Below are 21,303 nucleotides of genomic sequence, written 5' to 3'. Positions count from 1 at the left end.
CTCTCCTACAACCACATCCTCTTCCTCCACTCCCATACCCACTGCACCTACCCTTCCCATTGCTCCTAAAAAGTTTTTCCTCTCCAAACTTAACCTCTTTCCATCACCTGACCCACCCCCTCCATCTCGTAAAAGTCCAATCAGCACCTCAGCCAGCACAAGCCCTGGACCTACAAGGACCATAGTCCAGGGATATTGGAGTCCACCACCTTCGAGGGCAGCTACATGGCACATCTCCAAAGGGAGGCAAGGGACACAGAGGATCAGGCAAGGATGGCAAGGGCAGCACGGCCGACAAGTCCGGCAGCAGGCGAGCTGCCCAGGAGGGCCCCACCAGACCCATTCCGGGGGTGAAGGAGGACACCCACGGGCACGGAACACCAGCACAGGAGGGCCCCGCAAGCGAGAAGTCGGATGGCGAGTGAACACCATGTATTGGCCAGATCTGGTGCCCTGGAGACACATGTGAAGAACCGCTGAACAGGGCCCCGCCGTCTCATGCACCGCTGAACAGGGCCCTTCAAGACAAGCACCGCTGAACAGGGCCCTTCAAGACAAGAACCGCTGAACAGGGCCCCGCCGTCTCAAGCACCGCTGAACAGGGCCCTTCAAGATAAGCACCGCTGAACAGGGCCCTTCAAGACAAGCACCGCTGAACAGGGCACCGCCGTCTCTTTACCGCTCCGCTGGGCCCTTCAACTCAAGCACCGCTCCGCTGGGCCCCGCCGTCTCTTTACCGCTCCGCTGGGCCCTTCAACTCAAGCACCGCTCCGCTGGGCCCTTCCTCTCAAGCACCGCTCCGCTGGGCCCTTCAACTCAAGCACCGCTCCGCTGGGCCCTTCAACTCAAGCACCGCTCCGCTGGGCCCCGCCGTCTCTTTACCGCTCCGCTGGGCCCTTCAACTCAAGCACCGCTCCGCTGGGCCCTTCCTCTCAAGCACCGCTCCGCTGGGCCCTTCAACTCAAGCACCGCTCCGCTGGGCCCTTCCTCTCAAGCACCGCTCTGCTGGGCCCCGCCCTCTCTGCACCGCTCCGCTGGGCCCCGCCGTCTCTGCACCGCTCCGCTGGGCCCTTCCTCTCAGGCACCGCTCCGCTGGGCCCCGCCGTCTCTGCACCGCTCCGCTGGGCCCTTCAACTCAAGCACCGCTCCGCTGGGCCCCGCCGTCTCTGCACCGCTCTGCTGGGCCCTTCAACTCAAGCACCGCTCCGCTGGGCCCTTCCTCTCAAGCACCGCTCCGCTGGGCCCTTCCTCTCAGGCACCGCTCCGCTGGGCCCCGCCGTCTCTGCACCGCTCCGCTGGGCCCTTCAACCCAAGCACCGCTCCGCTGGGCCCTTCCTCTCAAGCACCGCTCCGCTGGGCCCCGCCGTCTCTGCACCGCTCCGCTGGGCCCCGCCGTCTCTGCACCGCTCCGCTGGGCCCTTCATCTCAGGCACCGCTCCGCTGGGCCCCGCAGTCTCTGCACCGCTCCGCTGGGCCCCGCCGTCTCTGCACCGCTCCGCTGGGCCCTTCCTCTGAGGCACCGCTCCGCTGGGCCCCGCCGTCTCTGCACCGCTCCGCTGGGCCCTTCAACTCAAGCACCGCTGACACATTGGCAGAAGGGGCAGGCCCGGATCCGTGTCCGACAGGGCTGCACGATACATTCTGGGCACCAAGACTCCTCCAGTACTGCTGGAGTCTGTCATCCACTTGTGAGACTGTGGCTTTGCACTCGCCAGGATGGCACAGTGGGCAGGCCACCCACTGTAGGGACTTGAGAGACTGTGGCTTTGCACTCCCCAGGATGGCACAGTGGGCAAGCCATCCACTGTAGGGACTTGAGAGACTGTGGCTTTGCACTCCCCAGGATGGCACAGTGGGCAGGCCACCCACTGTAGGGACTTAAGAGACTGTGGCTTTACACTCCCCAGGATGGCACAGTGGGCAGGCCACCCACTGTAGGGACTTGAGAGACTGTGGCTTTGCACTCCCCAGGATGGCACAGTGGGCAAGCCACCCACTGTAGGGACTTGAGAGACTGTGGCTTTGCACTCCCCAGGATTGAACAGTGGCCATGGAGGCCCCTCGTGGATCTGGCGTCGTGGACTCATGTGGCTGAGGTGCCCCCCCTTCCCTGCCCCCTGAGGTGCCTGTAGTTTTCCTATCTGATGCCCCTGCAGTGTTCTCTCCAATGGATTTGGGTCTCATGTGTGGGCTTTGCCCATGTGTTGAGGACCATTGGCCCACGTACAATGACAGAAAGCCAATTTTGACGGGACAATGTACATATGTGTATATAGTTATGGGATGTTCGACTTACTTATTTACTTAGCCTTAGAATATATTTGAGTTCCAATAACATATTATTTTGTCTTTGCATTCTTCTGGGGGGGTCTGGGGGGGTGTCACTCTGAGTTGTTGCTCTGCCTTGGTGTGTAGGTAGTTGGGGGGGGTGGGTGTGTTGCGTATGTGTGTGCCCGTATTCATTTCTCCTCCCCCCTCCCCTGTGTCATAGGTGCAGTGCTCACCGTTGTCTTCTGCGCCGGCGTTCGTGCTCCTGGTAGAGGAGCAGGTAGACAATTGCTGGTAGGATGTGTAGTTCTGGTTCCATGCTGTCCAGATTCCTCGTGGAGTGTGCAGGGTGAGTGTTTTCCCGTTCGTAGTCTGTTTCCGCCGTGTTTTTATCGGCGGGGCTCCCGCCCCGGAAAAGGTGGCGGATTGGTGAGTTGTGATAGGGTGGGCGGTACATTGTCTGCCGCCTGTCTGTTGGCGGTGACCGCCGCGCTGTTTGTTTGTCCCGCCGTGGCGGTCGGAGTGTTAAAGTGGCGGTCTGTGTTGGCGGTTCCCGCCTGGATCAGAATTCCATTTTTTGCACCGCCTGCCTGTTGGCGGGTTGGCTGCCGCTTTAACACCGACCGCCAGGGTTGGAATGAGGGCCTCTGTCTTTTACAAATGATTACCCCAGACTGAGGGAAGAGTGGTATCAGCAGACAGATAGGTTTGTGAAGCTTGCGAACTGTCTCTGGGAATACTTAAATACTTTGTTTGAGATCATTGTTCCGCCCGACTTATGGCTTGAGTGTAAGAGAGGTGTGGACTGGCCAACACAGGAGCCGGCAAGGGATAAGGTAACTGGAGCACCATCTGAGGAGGTAATGAAGTACTATCATAAGGTGATTGAGTTTTTGAAGCAGAAAGTGTCGCCAAAAGTGAAGGATTGGCAGAAAATTGACCGGACCTCACAGGAGGTTAAAGAATCGATCCATGCTTACTATGAGAGGTTGTTGAAAGCGTTCAAACATTACAGCGGTACTGACACTATTGAGCCGAAAAACATGAACCATCTCATGTTTAGATTTGTTGAAGGGCTGAGACCAGAGGTTAGCCAAATGATTAAGAATCATTTGATCTGTTGGCAAGCGAAGCCGATTGATGAGGTGTTGCAGTATGCGAAATACTGTAGTGACGAGATTGAGCTGAAGCAGAGAAAGTTGAAGGAGAAAGTGATGGTGATGCAGATAAGGGCAGCGCAGGCAGGTATGCAGGGATATGGAATCCAGCAGATGATACAGAAGCAACCGCAAGGGAATGGTCTGTTTCAGGCACAACTGAGAGGCCGAGGTCGAGGTTTTGTTAATCGCGGACCAGACTTGAACACTGTTGTAGTTCAAAATGACGTACAAGGGATGAAAAGGATGTCACCATGTCACGCGTGCGGGGCGTGGGGCATTGGAAGCGGGAATGTTCGAATGTGGTGCAGGATGGTGTCGTTCAACAAAGCACAAATGTCGGTACATTTCAAAATGCGAGAGGTCCAAAATTGAGAAGTCAAAATCAGAACTTCCAAAATAGCATGGCTCAGATGCAGGGGCTACAGCCCATGTAGCAAATGCAAATGCCGCGTGTTCAACCAGTGCAAATGCAGCAAGTACAACAGCAGGTTCCCATGGTACCTAGACAGCAAATGCAATTACCATTAGCTCCAATGGGACAGCAACAGGTGATGCTTCCTCGGCAGGTCACAGGTCAAGTAGTGAGTCAAAATAATACAGTACAGCAATTCCCATTGTGTGGTGAAGACAGAATGAATGAGGAATGGTCGGATGACAGTTCAGACAGTGAAGAGTGCAGGCTTGCAGCGTCCCTAGAAGTAGACCAGAGGGGACCCTATGTAGAGGGAAAGGTGATGGGTCACAAGGTTTCATTCTTGGTTGATCCCGGAGCTACACGGTCTACAGTCAGAAGTGCAGAGGTTCCGAAATTACCACTTTCAGGGCGTACCATAAGAGTGGTAGGAGTAGCAAACCAGTACTTGACAAACCCGATTACAGATCCGGTGCAGGTTGAGATTGGCAACTTTCAGGGACTGCATAAGTTTGTAGTCTGCAATTCTAGTCCAGTATCCCTACTGGGAAGAGACTTGCTGTACAAGACGAAATGTTCGATCACCTGTTCCAGTGACGGAATTGAGGTGCAGACAAACAGAGATGATGAAGAGGATGATGGTCAGTTCTCAGAGTTAGATACAGAAACTGGAAATGAGGATTACCCTTTGATAACCTTATTCCAGATGCTTACAGTGACTGACTTACCAGCTGAGTTACAGGGAACAGTGACAGAGAAAGTGTGGGACTTAACAGGAAAGGAAGTGGGACTGATAAAAGGAGTGGAACCAGTTAAAGTACAAGTGAAGCTGAATGCAGTGTTTCCCCAGGTGCCGCAGTACCACATGGCAGAAGATGTCCTTATTCAGGTGTCGCAGATAATTGCGGATTTTGTAAAACAAGGAGTCATGAAAGAGGTATTGAGCAGCCCATGTAATTCACCAATAATGGGTCTGAAAAAGCCTTGTGGGAAGGTTCGAATTGTGCAGGACTTAAGGAAAATCAACTAGGTTGTGGTAAAGTGTTGCCCCATAGTGCCAAACCCAGCAGTGATTATGTTTCAGGTTCCGTGTGATGCAGAATGGTTCACCGTTGTAGACTTGTCACAAGCCTTCTTTTCGGTGCCTCTTCATGAGGACAGCCAATCTTTATTCAGTTTCAAATTCCCGGACAAGGTGTACAGTTGGTGCAGAATTCCTCAAGGATTTTCTGAGTCACCTTCCATCTTCAATCAGATATTGAAGAAGAATTTGGAGTCATTAGTACTACCTTTCAGTTCGACTCTAGTGCAGTACATTGACGACTTACTGATTGCGTCCAGAACAAAAGATAACTGTAGGTATGACACAATTGCCCTATTGAACCATTTGGGAAAGAATGGACATACCCCCACCAAAATACCGCTCCGCGGTCGAAAGACCGCTGAGGGTATTTTGGGATTTGCCCTGGGCTGGCGGGCGGCCGCCAAAAGGCCGCCCGCCAGCCCAGGGCAAATCAGCCTTCCCACGAGGACGCCGGCTCAGAATTGAGCCGGCGTAGTGGGAAGGTGCGACGGGTGCAGTGGCATCCGTCGCGTATTTCAGTGTCTGCATAGCAGACACTGAAATACTTTGTGGGGCCCTCTTATGGGGGCCCCGCGGCACCCCCTACCGCCATCCTGTTCCTGGCGGGAGTCCCGCCAGGAACAGGATGGCGGTAGGGGGTGTCAGAATCCCCATGGCGGCGATGGAGGATTCTGCAGGGCAGCGGGAAACCGGCGGGAGACCGCCGGTTTCCCGCATCTGACCGCGGCCGAACCGCCGCGGTCAGAATGCCCTGCGGGGCACCGCCGGTCTGTCGGCGGTGCTCCCGCCGACCCTGGCCCCGGCGGTCTCAGACCGCCGGGGTCAGAATGACCCCCAAAGTGTCTCCAAAGAAGCTGCAGTACTGTCAGAAAGAGGTGAAATACTTAGGACACTTGGAGCAGGAGAATATCAAAAGAAAGGGTGACAGCTATTTTGCAGATGAACCCCCCGACAACAAAGAGAGATGTCAGGATGTTTTTTGGAATGGTGGGCTACTGTCGCCAGTGGATACCCAACTTTTCAATTATCTCTAAACCATTGATAAAGCTGACAGGTAAAGAGACTAAGGATGAACCGTATACCATAACCCTATCCAAGGAAGAGCTTGAGTCATTCATGGAATTGAGGGAGTGCATGTGCAGGGCACCAGCTTTGGGTATGTCTGATTACATGAAGCCTTTTCTACTGTTTTGTCATGAACGTGATGCTTGTTCTTTGTCTGTCTTGACATAGGTCCATGGAGGTGCAAACCGTCCTGTAGCGTATTTTTCAGCTACCTTGGACCCAGTTGCAGCATCCTTACCGGGTTGTTTGCGTGCAGTTGCAGCAGTTGGTCAGAGCCTCACGCAGTGTGAAGGCATAGTGATGGGACATCCCTTAACAGTAATGGTTCCACATTCAGTTGAAATTCTGTTGACCCAAACTAAAACTCAGCACATGACAAATGCCCGACTTACCCGATATGAGACAATTATTTTGGGGTCGCCTAATGTCTCATTAAAACGGTGTACTGTATTGAACCCAACAACTCTACTTCCTGTTGAAAGTACCGAGATTAATAATGAAGAGGAAGTGGAGTATGATTGTCTTGAGGTAACAGAACTATGTACCAAGCCCCAACCTGACATTCAAGATAAACAGTTAAAAGAAAATGACTGCATTATGGGGGTCATTACAACCCTGGCGGACGGTGTTAAAGCGGCGATAAGACCGCCAACAGGCCGGCTGTAAAAAAATGGGAATTATGACCGTGGTGGAAACCGCCAACAAAGACAGCCACTTTAACACTCCGACCGCCACGGCGGTACAGACAAACAGCGCGGCGGTCACCACCAACAGACAGGCGGGAGACAAAGTACCGTCTCACAACCTACCAATCCGCCACCTTTTCCGGGGCGGATTCACTGTGGATAAAAACACGGCGGAAACATCCATTTCAAAGGGAAAACGCTCACCTCTACACACTCCACGAGGAACAACAACACCATGGAGCCGGAACTCCATATTCTTCCTGCACTAGGCTTCCTGCTCCTATACGACGATCATCAACGCTGGCGGCGAAGACAACGGTGAGTACTGCACCTACGACATAGGGGAGGGGGAGGCAAAAGACAGGGACACACACACGCAACACCCCCACCCCGACCCTCACCCACTACAACACACACACCAATGCATATCCAAACATTACAGTAACAACCCCCAACCCCCCCGGAAGAATGCAAAGACAAAAGGAAATGAGTGGAGCCATTGTAATATATCAAGATACAGTAAGCAGATATATACAGAGATATATATATATATATATATATATATATATATATATATATATACACATTAAACAAAATATACACCACGATTAGTAGTGCAGGTAATGCACCATTCATTGTCCGTGGACCACTGGGCCCAAAATGCATGGGCGAGGCCCCCACTAGATACCTGATCAAAACGGAGAGAACACTGCTGGGGCATCAGATAGAAATACAACAGGCATCTCAGGGGGAAGGGAAGGGGGGGCACCTCAGCCGGATGAGTGCACAACGCCATATCCACGAGGGGGCTCCATGCCCATTGATGTATCCTGGGGAGTGCAAAGCCACAGTCTCTCAAGTCTCTACAGTGGGTGGGTTGCCCACTGTACCATCCTGGGGAGTGCAAAGCCACAGTCTCTCAAGTCTCTACAGTGGGTGGGTTGCCCACTGTACCATCCTGGGGAGTGCAAAGCCACAGACTCTCAAGTCTCTACAGTGGGTGGGTTGCCCACTGTACCATCCTGGGGAGTGCAAAGCCACAGTCTCTCAAGTGGATAACAGTCTCCACAGGTTCTGGAGGGGGACTGGTGCCCAAAGTGCTTCATCCTGTGAAGGACAGAGGTAGTGGATGCATGTCTCCACTGGTTCTGGAGGGGGACTGGTGCCCAGAGTGCTTCATCCTGTGAAGGACAGAGGTAGTGGATGCATGTCTCCACTGGTTCAGGAGGGGGACTGGTGCCCAGAGTGCTTCATCCTGTGAAGGACAGAGGTAGTGGATGCATGTCTCCACTGGTTCTGGTGGGGGACTGGTGCCCAGAGTGCATCACTCACCCCGTGACGGTCCCTGTTGCATCACTGCCCCTGCCGCCCATGGGCTAGCGGGGCTTGAGTTGGCGGTCCTTGCCCTGTTCAGTGGAGCTTGCCATGGCGGTCTTTGCCCTGTTCAGCAGTGCTTGAGTTTGCAGTTCCTGACATGTTCAGCGGTGCTTGCCCTGATTAGCGGTGCTTGCCATGGCGGTCTTTGCCCTGTTCAGCGGTGCTTGAGTTTGCAGTTCCTGACCTGTTCAGCAGTGCTTGCCCTGTTCAGTGGTGCTTGCCATGGCGGTCCTTCATTGCCCAGCTGGGCTGGGGCTGGCGGTCCTTCATTGCCCAGCTGGGCTGTGGCTGCCGGGGCCCTGCTGGGCAGCTGGGCAGTGTCTGGCGGTGGCCTCCTGGCCAGTGACGATCGGGCTGCCCTCTTGGGCACTAACTATCCTGGTGGTCTCCTGACCAGTGACGATACTGCTGCCCTCCTGGGCACTGACTCCGGCGGTGGTCTCCTGACCAGTGACGATACTGCTGCCCTCCTGGGCACTGACTCCGGCGGTGGTCTCCTGACCTTTGACGATACTGCTGCCTTCCTGGGCACTAACTCCGGCGGTGGTCTCCTTACCTGTGACGACAGTGCTGGCGGTGTTGTCCCGGCCGCCGGGGAGTATGGCGCCCTTGTCCGCCGTGCTGCTCTTCCCAGACTGTGCAGACTTCTTCTGGCCCCTCACCACCTTTGGAGGAGTCACAGCTGACTCTGCAATCCCCCTGGGACCCTTGTGAGCAGTTGTTCCGCCAGTAGTCTTCACCCTGTCCCGTCGGCCACTTTCCAACTTTAGGTGCTTTACAGGGGGTGGACTGGCAGTGCTTTGGCTCCGTGTCACACTGGCTGCCCTGGTTGCCGGTGCACTCCACACACCTTGAACACGCACCACAGGTCCTGGAGTTTTTTTGGCTGAGGTGCTACTACGGAACTTATGAATTGGAGGGGTGGGGGCAAAGAGGTCAACGTTGCTGAGGAAAAGTTGCTGACGAAGACTGGGATGGGTAGCTGGAGGGGTTCTGGGAGTGGAGGAAGAGGAGGTGGTTGTAGTAGGTGTAACTTTAGGTGATTTGGGTGCAGGTACTGGAGGCTGTCGTGAGGTGGATGGATGTTGAATGTGTGGGTGCCCGCATTTGTGTACTTTGGGAGGGAGCGTCACAGACACACTGGGAGTGGACACAGGGGACGTGTAAATGGTAGTGGGGGTGGTGAGTGCAGGTGAGCGGGGTGTGGTGCTGGGTGTTCTGGTGCGAGTCCTAGTGCCTGTAGATGTAGTGCATGCAGGTGAGAGTGTAGACGACTCTGGGAGGGAGGAGGGAGACGACGAGGAGGGGGACACAGTGGAGGCAGTGGATGTTGCTGTGTCTGTATGTGTGTGATGCTTGCATGAGTGCCTGTGGGTTGTGTGGTGCCTATGTTTGCCTGAGCTACTTGTGTGTGTTGAGGTGTGTGCATGATTGTTTGATGGTGTGCTTGGGATAGGCTGGGGTACAGGGGATTGGGTCTGGGTGGAGGAAGTTGGAGGGGGGAGGCTAGACACAGGGACAATGGCTGCCATTAGTGCTGAGGCCGGAGATTGCAGGGTTCGATGATGGGCAGCCTGACCAGAATGAATGCCCTCCAGGAATGCATTAGTGTGTTGCAACTGCCTTTCTACACCCTGGATGGCATTCACAATGGTAGACTGCCCAACAGTGAGTGACCTGAGGAGGTAAATGGCTTCCTCACTGAGGGCAGCAGGGGTGACAGGGGAAGGGCCTGAGGTGCCTGGGGCGAAGGTGATGCCCACCCTCCTGTGTGAGCGGGCACAGGGCGAATGCTGAGGGGCTGCTGGGAGGGTGGTGCTGGTAGGGGAGGTGGCGGCTGTACCTGTAGAAGTGGGGGGCACAGATGGTGCCGCCACCACAAGGGAGCTCCCATCGGCGGACGAGTCCGTGTCGCTGGTTGGTGATCCGGTGACCGAGGTGAAGCTCCCCTCGCCCTCCGTCCTACTGGTGTATTCGGAGTCCGTGGTGTGGCCCTCCATGGCCATGTGGGATGCAGCTCCCTCGTGCTCCGGAGCCACTGTACCTCCGCCTGATGATGCTGATGCACAAAAGAACAGGGAGAGCACAAAAAGGGGGACGACGACAGAAGAAAGACAGGTTGAGTGCATGGCTTACCGCTACCGTTGGTGGACAATACAGACACAGCAGCCCCCTGCACTACGCCATGCTCTTGGCCTCTACAGATGCAATTCCTGGGATCTGGCCTACATGGCTATGGTGGACATCTGCACACATGGATGCCACAGGGGCATGTATACCTGTACTTGGCCCTCTACTGAGGTGGGGTGGAGTGCCACATGGCCTGCATTACAGAGGGGCCTAGCTTACGTAAGTCGCCCTGGCCTAGGTACACCCACATCCCTCCTCCCGCACCCAGACACCTTCACTTCGCGCAAAGTCCCCAGAATGAGAGTGTACTCACCCCCTTGTGTCTGCTGTGATGCCCTAAAGCTCCCATCCAACTCCGGGTAGGCCACCGCCAGGATCCTGAACATCAGGGGGGTCATGGTGCATCGGGCACCCCTCCCACGTTGGGAGGCCATCCCCAGCTGAGCCTCCGCCGTCTTCTTGCTCCAGCGGCGAATGTCCTCCCATCTTTTACGGCAGTGGGTGCCCCGTCTCTGGTGGACCCCCAGGGTCCGGACGTCCTTGGCGATGGCATGCCAAATGTCCTTCTTCTGGTGGGCACTGACCTACATGAAATGTACAGGGAAAGAAGAAAAGTCATTACCAACTGCACCGTCGATGTGAGTGGCCCCCATCCCTACCCTTGCCACGTGGCACATGCATTCACAGTCCCTCATGTTCCCTGAACTCTGCCCCCTTCCTTCTTACAACCAGCCCTCTCCACCCAGCTATAGCCCATACAACGTGCTCCCTTTGTACTTACCTGTTGGTCTGGAGGACCGTAGAGTAGCGTGTACTGGGGGAGGACCCCATCCACGAGCTTCTCCAACTCCTGAGCAGTGAAGGCAGGGGCCCTTTCCCCAGACGCACGAGCCATTGTCTCTTCCATATCGAGGTCACAACAGCACTTGCAGTGTAGGTCCTCTCCTGTCGAAGATCAGGTATCGAGTGATTGAACAGATGGAAAATGGCGGTCACGTCCGCGGCGGTGACGTCCACGGCGGTGCGTATCATCACCGCTGGCGCACTTCATCATTGGCTCCTGGGACCCCTAGGGTCCAATGTTAACCAATGCAGCATTGTGCCGCGGTCTACGACCGCCTACCGCGACGGTGTACAACGCCAGCACACATGCCTCACATCCCATTGTCCCAGTTTAGAGGTCAGGCAGCCGCCATTTCAGGGGCCCACATGGCTTCATTTACTACTGCGTCACACATACCTAGGCCTACACTCAACACACATACAGGAAGAGTTTTGTGTCTGGTGTCGTGTTCTGTGTATCTGTGGGTACATACCTGGAACTTTGTTGACTCTGTGGTCACTGTTGTCCATCCTAGGCACCGTCAGCTTGGACATTTGAGAAGATGGCGGAATCCTCCAGTGTACCGACCGCTGGTGGACCTGTTGACAATGGAGGAGCGACATTTAATCATCACCTACAGGTTTGACCGTGCCACAATCCAGCAACTATGTACCCAGTTGGAGCCAGACCTGATGTCACCAATCCGCCATCCCGCAGGAATCCCCCCTGACGTGCAGGTGCTGTCAGTGCTCCATTTCCTTGCAAGTGGGTCTTTTCAGACAACAGTGACCATGGCATCAGGGATGTCCCAGCCTATATTTTCCAACGTGTTGTCCAGAGTGTTGTCTGCCCTGCTGAAACACGTAAGGAGCTACATCGTTTTCCCTCAGGTGGAGGATTTGGCTACAGTTAAAGCTGACTTCTATGCCCTGGGACATATCCCCAACGTCATAGGTGCTATTGATGGGACCCATGTAGCTCTGGTCCCCCCCCACAGGAGTGAACAGGTGTACAGGAACCGGAAGAGTTATCATTCCATGAATGTACAGATGGTATATTTGGCAGACCAGTACATCTCCCAGGTAAATGCTATGTTCCCTGGCTCAGTGCATGACGCCTACATCCTGCGGAATAGCAGCATCCCTTATGTGATGTGTCAACTCCAGAGGCACCGTGTGTGGCTACTAGGGGACTCTGGTTACCCCAACCTGTCCTGTCTATTGACCCCAGTGAGGAATCCCAGGACCAGGGCAGAGGGACGCAATGAGGCCCATTGGCGGACTAGGAGGGTGATCGAACGCACCTTCGGCCTCCTGAAGGCCAGATTCAGGTGCCTCCATATGACAGGTGGATCATTATTCTACTCACCGAAGAAGGTGTGCCAGATCATCATCGCCTGCTCGATGCTTCACAATCTTTCTTTGCGACGCCAGGTGCCTTTTCTGCAGGAGGATGGTCCAGATGGCAGTGTTGTGGCAGCTGTGGAGCCTGTGGAGCCAGTGGACTGTGGACAGTGATGAGGAAGAAGCTGAGGAAGAAGACATAGACAACAGGGAGTCAGTCATACAACAATATTTCCAGTGACAGACAGGTGAGAACATTTCTTTTTTACCATTACATTCACTTTCACACTTCTACCTCTATCATATCTGTCATTCCATAGCACTATTTGGTCACTGAGTTGTACCTTTCCATTACGGTTTCACAGATGTGGTTACCAACGTGTGTCATCTGCTTGCATCCTTCATGGACTTGTGATGTGTGACGTAGGTATGTTGGCTTTACAATTGAAAACGCATTTTGACACTGTCATTGATAATACAAATTTACCAAATCACAGACTGACTCAAGATTGTTTTGTGGTTCAAGGGTGTTTATTTAAGTGCTCAAAAATGGAGGGGGGTTGTAAAATTGCGATGGGGGACGGTAGAGGAATGTCCATGGCAGAGTCCAGTCTATTAGTCTCACAGGTGCACTGCCCATCTGGGCATAGGAAGTGGAGCTGGGGCAGTTAAAGTATGGACAGGGTAACAAAGTGGGACAGTGGGAGGACAATCAGGGTGGTCTCATTTCCTGGCGGGGGTCTTGCCATCTTGCTCTGTCCTGTTCCTGGATCTCAGGGACCGCTTGCGGGGTGGTTGTCCGTCTGCAGGGGGTGGGGTGCTGGTGTGGTGGTTCCTGTGGTGGGGCGTCCTGTCCACTAGTGCCGGTGGTGGGCTGTTCATCGTCCATGCTAGTGTCAGGGGCCCCTTGGAGTGCCACAGTGTCCTTCATGGTCTTTTGTATGTCCTTCAGCACCCCTACAATGGTGCCCAGGGCGGAGCTGAGGGTTCTGAGCTCCTCCCTGAACCCCAAATACTGGTCCTCCTGCATGCGTTGGGTCTCCTGAAACTTGGCCAGGACCGTTGCCATCGTCTCCTGGGAGTGGTAGTATGCTCCCATGATGGAGGAGAGGGCCTCGTGGAGAGTGGCTTCCCTTGGCCTGTCCGCCCCCTGTCGCATAGCATCCCTCCCAGTTCCCCTGTGTTCCTGGGCCTCCGTCCCCTGGACCGTGTGCAACTACCACTGCCCCCAGGTCCCTGTTGTTGTTGGGGTGGTGGGTTACCCTGGGTTCCCTGTAGTGGTGGACACACAGCTGATTGACGTGTCCTGGGTACGGAGGTATGGGCCCGCTGGGTGGGTGCTGTGCTGGTGTTACCAGAGGGTGGAAGGTCAGTGTTGGGCTGTGCCTGTGCAAGGGGAACCGACTGTCCCGAGGCCCACAATGGTCCGGGCTGGTCATCAGGATCCAGTAGGGCAGAGCTGCTGTCGTCACTGTGGGCCTCTTCTGTGGGTGGAGTGATGTCTGGACCCTCCGGTGTGATGACGTTCCTTAGTGGTCCTGCAGGGATATAAGAGCATGATTATTGCATGTGTGTGTGTAATGATGTGCAGGGGGTGGGTGTGCGTGTACCCTAGTGCAAGCATTCCTGTGTGTGGGTTTGTGTGTGATGGTTATGGGGTTGTTCTGGGTATGTGCAGTGTGCATGCTTTGGTGAGGTGTGACCATGCTTAGTTGTGTCATGCAGGGCTTGGTGTTGGGATGAGTGGTTTGTGTTATTAGTACATTAGTGAGGAGTTGGAGTGATAGGCGAGGGGGTGAGGGTGGGGGTGTGTGGTAGCATGCAGGTAGGGTGGGGGATATGATAGTTAAGATTTGACTTACCAGTGTCCATTCCTCCACCGACTCCTCCGAGGCCCTCTGGATGCATGATGGTCAAGACCTGCTCCTCCCATGTTGTTAGTTGTGGGGGAGGAGGTGGGGGTCCGCCGCCAGTCCGTTGTACCGCGATGTTGTGCCTGTAGACCACAGAACGCACCTTCCCCCGTAGGTCGTTCCACCTCTTCCTGATGTCCTCCCGATTTCTTGGATGCTGTCCCACAGCGTTGACCCTGTCCACGATTCTGTTCCATAGCTCCATCTTCCTGGCTATGGAGGTGTGCTGAACCTGTGATCCAAATAGCTGTGGCTCTATCCGTGGATTTCCTCCACCATGGCCCTGAGTGCCTCCTCGGAAAACCAGGGGTGTCTTTGGCGTGACATGTGGTGATGTGGGTGATGTGTGGGGTGGTGTAAGTGTTGATGTGTGTGGTGATGTGTAGTGGTGTGTGGTGTTTTGTGCGTGGATGTTGTATGGGTGATGGTGTTGTGTGCCTCTGTGTGGTTGGGTTCTCAATTGCTGTGCTCTCTGTCTCTCTGGCCTTCGTTCATGAATTATGGTTGTAGGGGTTTGTGGGTGATGTGGGTGTGTGTTTTATATTGTGTTGGGTATGTGGGAGTGGTGTTTGTATGTATATCAGGTGTGTGTATTTCGAATTCTCCAATGTGGCGGTGTTTTGGAGATGTGTGTGTATTTTGAGCGCAGCGCTGTGTACCGCCAATGGAATACCGCGGTTGAAAGACCGCCGCGTGGATTCGTGGGTCGTGATAGCATGGGCGTGTTTCTGTTGACGTGACGATGGAGGAATTGTTTTCGCCAGTTTAACACTGACCTTTGGTGTGGCGGAGTTGTGTGGGTGTCTGAATTTCCGCGGATTCCGAGATGTGGGTCATAATAGCTGTGGCGGAATTCCGCGGCCGCGGCGGTATGTTGTCGGTCTTCTGCACGGTGGTAAGCGGCTTTTACCGCCAATGTTGTAATGACCCCCAAGATGTTGAAATGCGCATTATGCGCAAGGTGAAAAATTAAAGTGAAAGGTTAAAAGGGAAAGGTTTGTGTGATGACGAACGTCATCAGAGGAGGGACTGAGAGAGCGTAGCTTATATAATCTATATTAACATGAAATGTTTGTGAATTAATGTGTGATAATGCCGCATAGAAACTGTAAATAGTGAATTTTGCTTAAACTTGCACTTGAAATGTGACCACGGGGAGTGGCCACTAATGTATATGTGGAATAATAATAATGACTAAAATGTTTATAAATTGTTACACTGAATAAGTTTATACTAATTATTAATGATTGTATTATTGAATGTTGTGCTGAAATCCTTGTAGGCCTTAAGGTAGCATGAGCCGAAGCTTAACTGCCTGGCTTTCATATTAAAAGTATTTTTCCTATCTTTCACTGTGCTAACTGACAAAAGCTGAATGTAACCATAGTAGATCCGTTCTCACGAATTCTTCATTTCTTGTAGAATGATATTAGCCAAGGTGCAACAGTGTAGATTAATGTAATGTACAAGGTAATCTAAACCGGTGACGACAATGGAGCTACTGACCAAAAGATGTGCAAAGAATTACAGAAGGATGAAATCATACCGGACGCGCTACCTCTGAAAACGTTAATCATGTAGACCAATGAAATGTCTGTAAACTAATATAGGGTGAAAGATTAATGACCTAATGCATTTTCCAATTGGATAAAGATAGTGGGGTATAACCAACCACCAATGACATTTTAGGGGAATGTACAACGAAAAAGGGATAAAAACCCATGACACGGGGAGCCATTTAGGTGGGTTAGGGAATGCTATTGATTTTATCCAGAAACGTTGTCACTCTGTTTGGTGACTTATGGGTTCGCTTAGAACCATCCTCGTCCTTAGATTGCCCATTTTACACTTTACCTCCTTATGAGGGAAGTGCCCCTTTTTGCCCCGGAGCTGAGTTCTGACTGATGGTGATTTGACTGATGTCCTGAAGACGAAGACTGAACCTGTGCGCTGACCTAAACTTTGGAGGGTAATTATGACAATGCATTTGTGATTTGTCTGTTTGCTTTTCCTTTCTAGCTACCAACTGCTTGCTTTTGACAGAGACCATAGTTAGATGTTTTCCAAATTGGTGTTCTAAATTGTTTTGCATGAAGCCCAACATGCCACTGCTAATCAGTGGTTAGGACAGGTGTTCACTAAACTGACGCAAATAGACAAACAACCGAATCTGTGTTTTGTTGAACTGAAGTGTTATTGACACTCTGCTAAATTGATCTATGTTCACGCCGTGTTATGTTCTGATGTTTGTGATTCTCGCCTTAATGAAATCTTATCAAAGTTGCCATATCGTGACTATGCTATTGTGTTTCTTGGTTTTGAGATTAACGCATCTGCTTTTAGAATTGTAACTAATAGGGAATAAAACTCATAAAATTCTGCTAAACTGGTGTGGTTATTGATGGCTGCAAGGTCATGGTAGAGTCTTGAATGGATTAATGACTTTGACTAAAGTGAAATGTATTGTTGTGATAAATATTGATGACATTATTGACGTATTGATTGACATGTTGATTAGCTATCTCGTCCTAAGGTGTCTCTCAACTGGGTCAAAAGATTCATTGGCCTAAAACGAGTCCTGATTTGTAATAAATTATCATAAAAGGACGCATTATCACCCGCAACAGGAAATGCCCCAAAACACAACATGGATACATCGCATTTTCCCAAAGAAAACGGACCTGTTTTTTGTAAAGTGCCTAGCTCTAGATTTTGGCATCTAGCTCAGCCGGCACCTTTGGTAACCTAGAAAACCTATACATTTTTTTAAACTAGACACCTAGGGAAATGTATAATGGGGTGACTTGTGGGGCTCTCATCAGTTTATGTTACCCAGAATCCTTTACAAACCTCAAAAAATCTGGCAAAAGAAACATTATTCCCTCACATTGTGGTGCTGCAAATTTCTGGAATCTGAGAGGAGCCACAAACTTCCTTGCACCCAGCATTCCTACAAGTCTCCTGATAAAAATGGTACCTCACTTGCGTCGGTAGACCTAGTGCCTGTGGCAAGAAAGGCCCCAAAACACAACGTGGACATATCAATATTTACCAAAGAAAACTGGCCTGTTTTTTGCAAAGTGCCTAGCTGTGTATTTTGGCCACTAGCTCAGGCGGCAACTTGGAAAACCTAGCAAACCTATACATTTTTTAAAACTAGACACCTAGAGGAACCGAGGATGTGCTAACTTGTGGTGTTCTCACCAGGTTCTGTTACCCAGAATCCTTTGCAAACCTCAAAATTTGGCAAAAAAACACCTTTTCCTCACTTTTCAGTGATAGAAAGCTCTGGAATCTGAGAGGAGCCACATATTTCCTTCCAACCAGCCCTCCCCCAAGTCTCCTGATATAAATGTACTTCACTTGTGTGGGTAGGCCTAGTGACCGTGTCAGCAATACAGCTTGCACATGTGAGGTTGTAAACACAGAACGATTCTTGCAAATGCCTGGCTTTAGCTATGCACGTTAGGATGATGTCTTCCAAAACGTATAGGAATGTATTTAGAGCCATGATGATGACTGATATCATCACAAACCAGCATTAGCATATTTATTTAGGACATTAGCAAAAATCAATAGAATTATGAGAGCGAGTATGCATATGTATGTTGACGACACACTCTTTCTATGATCTGACCTGCTGAAAAGACAAGCACAGTCACCTTTTTGCCATTTTTATTTCCATTTCCAACAAAAATACCTTCAAGAACATTTGCTGTATTCATAATTCACCAGTAGGGCAGTGGTGGGCAGCTGTGGAACCTTCGGTAATTGCACAAGGTACTGCAACCAGGTTGCAGATAGGAACTGTAGGAGGCTGGACTGGTTTGTAGTGAGTACCAAGGGGTACTTGCACCTTGCACCAGGCCCAGTTATCCCTTATTAGTGTATAGGGTGTCTAGCAGCTTAGGCTGATAGATAATGGTAGCTTAGCAGAGCAGCTTAGGCTGAACTAGGAGACGTGTGAAGCTACTACAGGACCACTTAGTGTCATATGCACAATATCATAAGAAAACACAATACACAGTTATACTAAAAATAAAGGTACTTTATTTTTATGACAATATGCCAAAGTATCTTAGAGTGTACCCTCAGTGAGAGGATAGGAAATATACACAAGATATATATACACAATAGCAAAAATATGCAGTATAGTCTTAGAAAACAGTGCAAACAATGTATAGTTACAATAGGATGCAATGGGGAAACATAGGGATAGGGGCAACACAAACCATATACTCCAAAAGTGGAATGCGAACCACGAATGGACCCCAAACCTATGTGACCTAGTAGAGGGTCGCTGGGACTATTAGAAAATAGTGAGAGTTAGAAAAATAACCCTCCCCAAGACCCTGAAAAGTGAATGCAAAGTGCACTAAAGTTCCCCTAAGGACAAAGAAGTCGTGTTAGAGGAATAATGCAGGAAAGACACAAACCAGCAATGCAACAACTGTGGATTTCCAATCTAGGGTACCTGTGGAACAAGGGGACCAAGTCCAAAAGTCACAAGCAAGTCGGAGATGGGCAGATGCCCAGGAAATGCCAGCTGCGGGTGCAAAGAAGCTTCTACTGGACAGAAGAAGCTGAGGTTTCTGCAGGAACGAAAAGGGCTAGAGACTTTCCCTTTGGTGGACGGATCCCTCTTGCCGTGGAGAGTTGTGCAGAAGTGTTTTCCCGCCGAAAGAACGCCAACAAGCCTTGCTAGCTGCAAATCGTGCGGTTAGCGTTTTTGGACGCTGCTGAGGCCCAGGAGGGACCAGGAGGTCGCAAATTGGACCAGCAGAGAGAAGGGACGTCGAGCAAGACAAGGAGCCCTCTCTAAAGCAGGTAGCACCCGGAGAAGTGCCAGAAACAGGCACTACAAGGATGCGTGAAACGGTGCTCGCCGAAGTTGCACAAAGGAGTCCCACGTCGCCGGAGACCAACTTAGAAAGTCGTGCAATGCAGGTTAGAGTGCTGTGGACCCAGGCTTGGCTGTGCACGAAGGATTTCTGCCAGAAGTGCACAGGGGCCGGAGTAGCTGCAAAGTCGCGGTTCCCAGCAATGCAGCCCAGCGAGGTGAGGCAAGGACTTACCTCCACCAAACTTGGACTGAAGAGTCACTGGACTGTGGGGGTCACTTGGACAGAGTCGCCGGATTTGAGGGACCTCGCTCGTCGTGCTGAGAGGAGACCCAAGGGACTGGTAATGCAGCTTTTTGGTGTCTGCGGTTGCAGGGGGAAGATTCCGTCGACCCACGGGAGATTTCTTCGGAGCTTCTGGTGCAGAGAGGAGGCAGACTACCCCCACAGCATGCACAAGCAGGAAAACAGTCAAGAAGGCGGCAGGATCAGCGTTACAGAGTTGCAGTAGTCGTCTTTGCTACTATGTTGCAGGTTTGCAGGCTTCCAGCGCGGTCAGCAGTCGATTCCTTATCAGAAGGTGAAGAGAGAGATGTAGAGGAACTCGGCTGAGCTCATGCATTCGTTATCTAAAGTTTCCCCAGAGACAGAGACCCTAAATAGCCAGAAAAGAGGGTTTGGCTACCTAGGAGAGAGGATAGGCTACTAACACCTGAAGGAGCCTATCAGAAGGAGTCTCTGACGTCACCTGGTGGCACTGGCCACTCAGAGCAGTCCAGTGTGCCAGCAGCACCTCTGTTTCCAAGATGGCAGAGGTCTGGAGCACACTGGAGGAGCTATGGACACCTCCCAGGGGAGGTGCAGGTCAGGGGAGTGGTCACTCCCCTTTCCTTTGTCCAGTTTCGCGCCAGAGCAGGGGCTAAGGGGTCTCTGAACCGGTGTAGACTGGCTTATGGAGAATTGGGCACATCTGTGCCCAACAAAGCATTTCCAGAGGCTGGGGGAGGCTACTCCCCCCCTGCCTTCACACCATTTTCCAAAGGGAGAGGGTGTCACACCCTCTCTCAGAGGAAGTTCTTTGTTCTGCCATCCTGGGCCAGGCCTGGCTGGACCCCAGGAGGGCAGATGCCTGTCTGAGGGGTTGGCAGCAGCAGCAGCTGCAGTGAAACCCCAGGAAGGGCAGTTTGGCAGTACCAGGGTCTGTGCTACAGACCACTGGGATCATGGGATTGTGCCAACTATGCCAGGATGGCATAGAGGGGGCAATTCCATGATCATAGACATGTTACATGGCCATATTCGGAGTTACCATTGTGAAGCTACATATAGGTAGTGACCTATATGTAGTATAAGTTACTTAAGTGCAGTGTAAAATGGCTGTGAAATAACGTGGACGTTATTTCACTCAGGCTGCAGTGGCAGGCCTGTGTCAGAATTGTCAGAGCTCCCTATGGGTGGCAAAAGAAATGCTGCAGCCCATAGGGATCTCCTGGGACCCCAATACCCTGGGTACCTCAGTACCATATACTAGGGAATTATAAGGGTGTTCCAGTAAGCCAATGTAAATTGGTAAAAATGGTCACTAGCCTGTTAGTGACAATTTGGAAAGAAATGAGAGAGCATAACCACTGAGGTTCTGGTTAGCAGAGCCTCAGTGAGACAGTTAGGCACCACACAGGGAACACATACATATAGGCCACAAACTTATGAGCACTGGGGTCCTGACTAGCAGGGTCCCAGTGACACATAACAACATACTGAAAACATAGGGTTTTCACTATGAGCACTGGGCCCTGGCTGGCAGGATCCCAGTGAGACAGTGAAAACACCCTGACATACACTCACAAACAGGCCTAAAGTGGGGGTAACAAGGCTAGAAAGAGGCTACTTTCTCACAGGAACTATCTCTGAGTCCTGGTACTTTTAGTAACAGTCTAACACACTGCACTCTGCTTCAGAACAAATTCTGATTGCAGCAACATTTAGTAGCAACTTAGGGTACTGCTGCCTGATTACAGTAAACACATATACCTGCTACCTGGGACCGCTAAAAAACGTGTTACTGCACCCTGCTTCAGAAAAGATTTGTGCCTGACTCTAGGAACCTTCAGTAATGAAATAATATACTGCTGTCTGATTACAGTAAGGATGTATGTCTGACTTCAGGGATATATAGTAATGGATAAAAGGGAATTCACCCT

This window comes from Pleurodeles waltl, chromosome 3_1, assembly GCF_031143425.1.
Source record: "Pleurodeles waltl isolate 20211129_DDA chromosome 3_1, aPleWal1.hap1.20221129, whole genome shotgun sequence".
NCBI lineage: Eukaryota > Metazoa > Chordata > Amphibia > Caudata > Salamandridae > Pleurodeles > Pleurodeles waltl.
Note: the sequence above shows the minus strand (reverse complement) of the source record.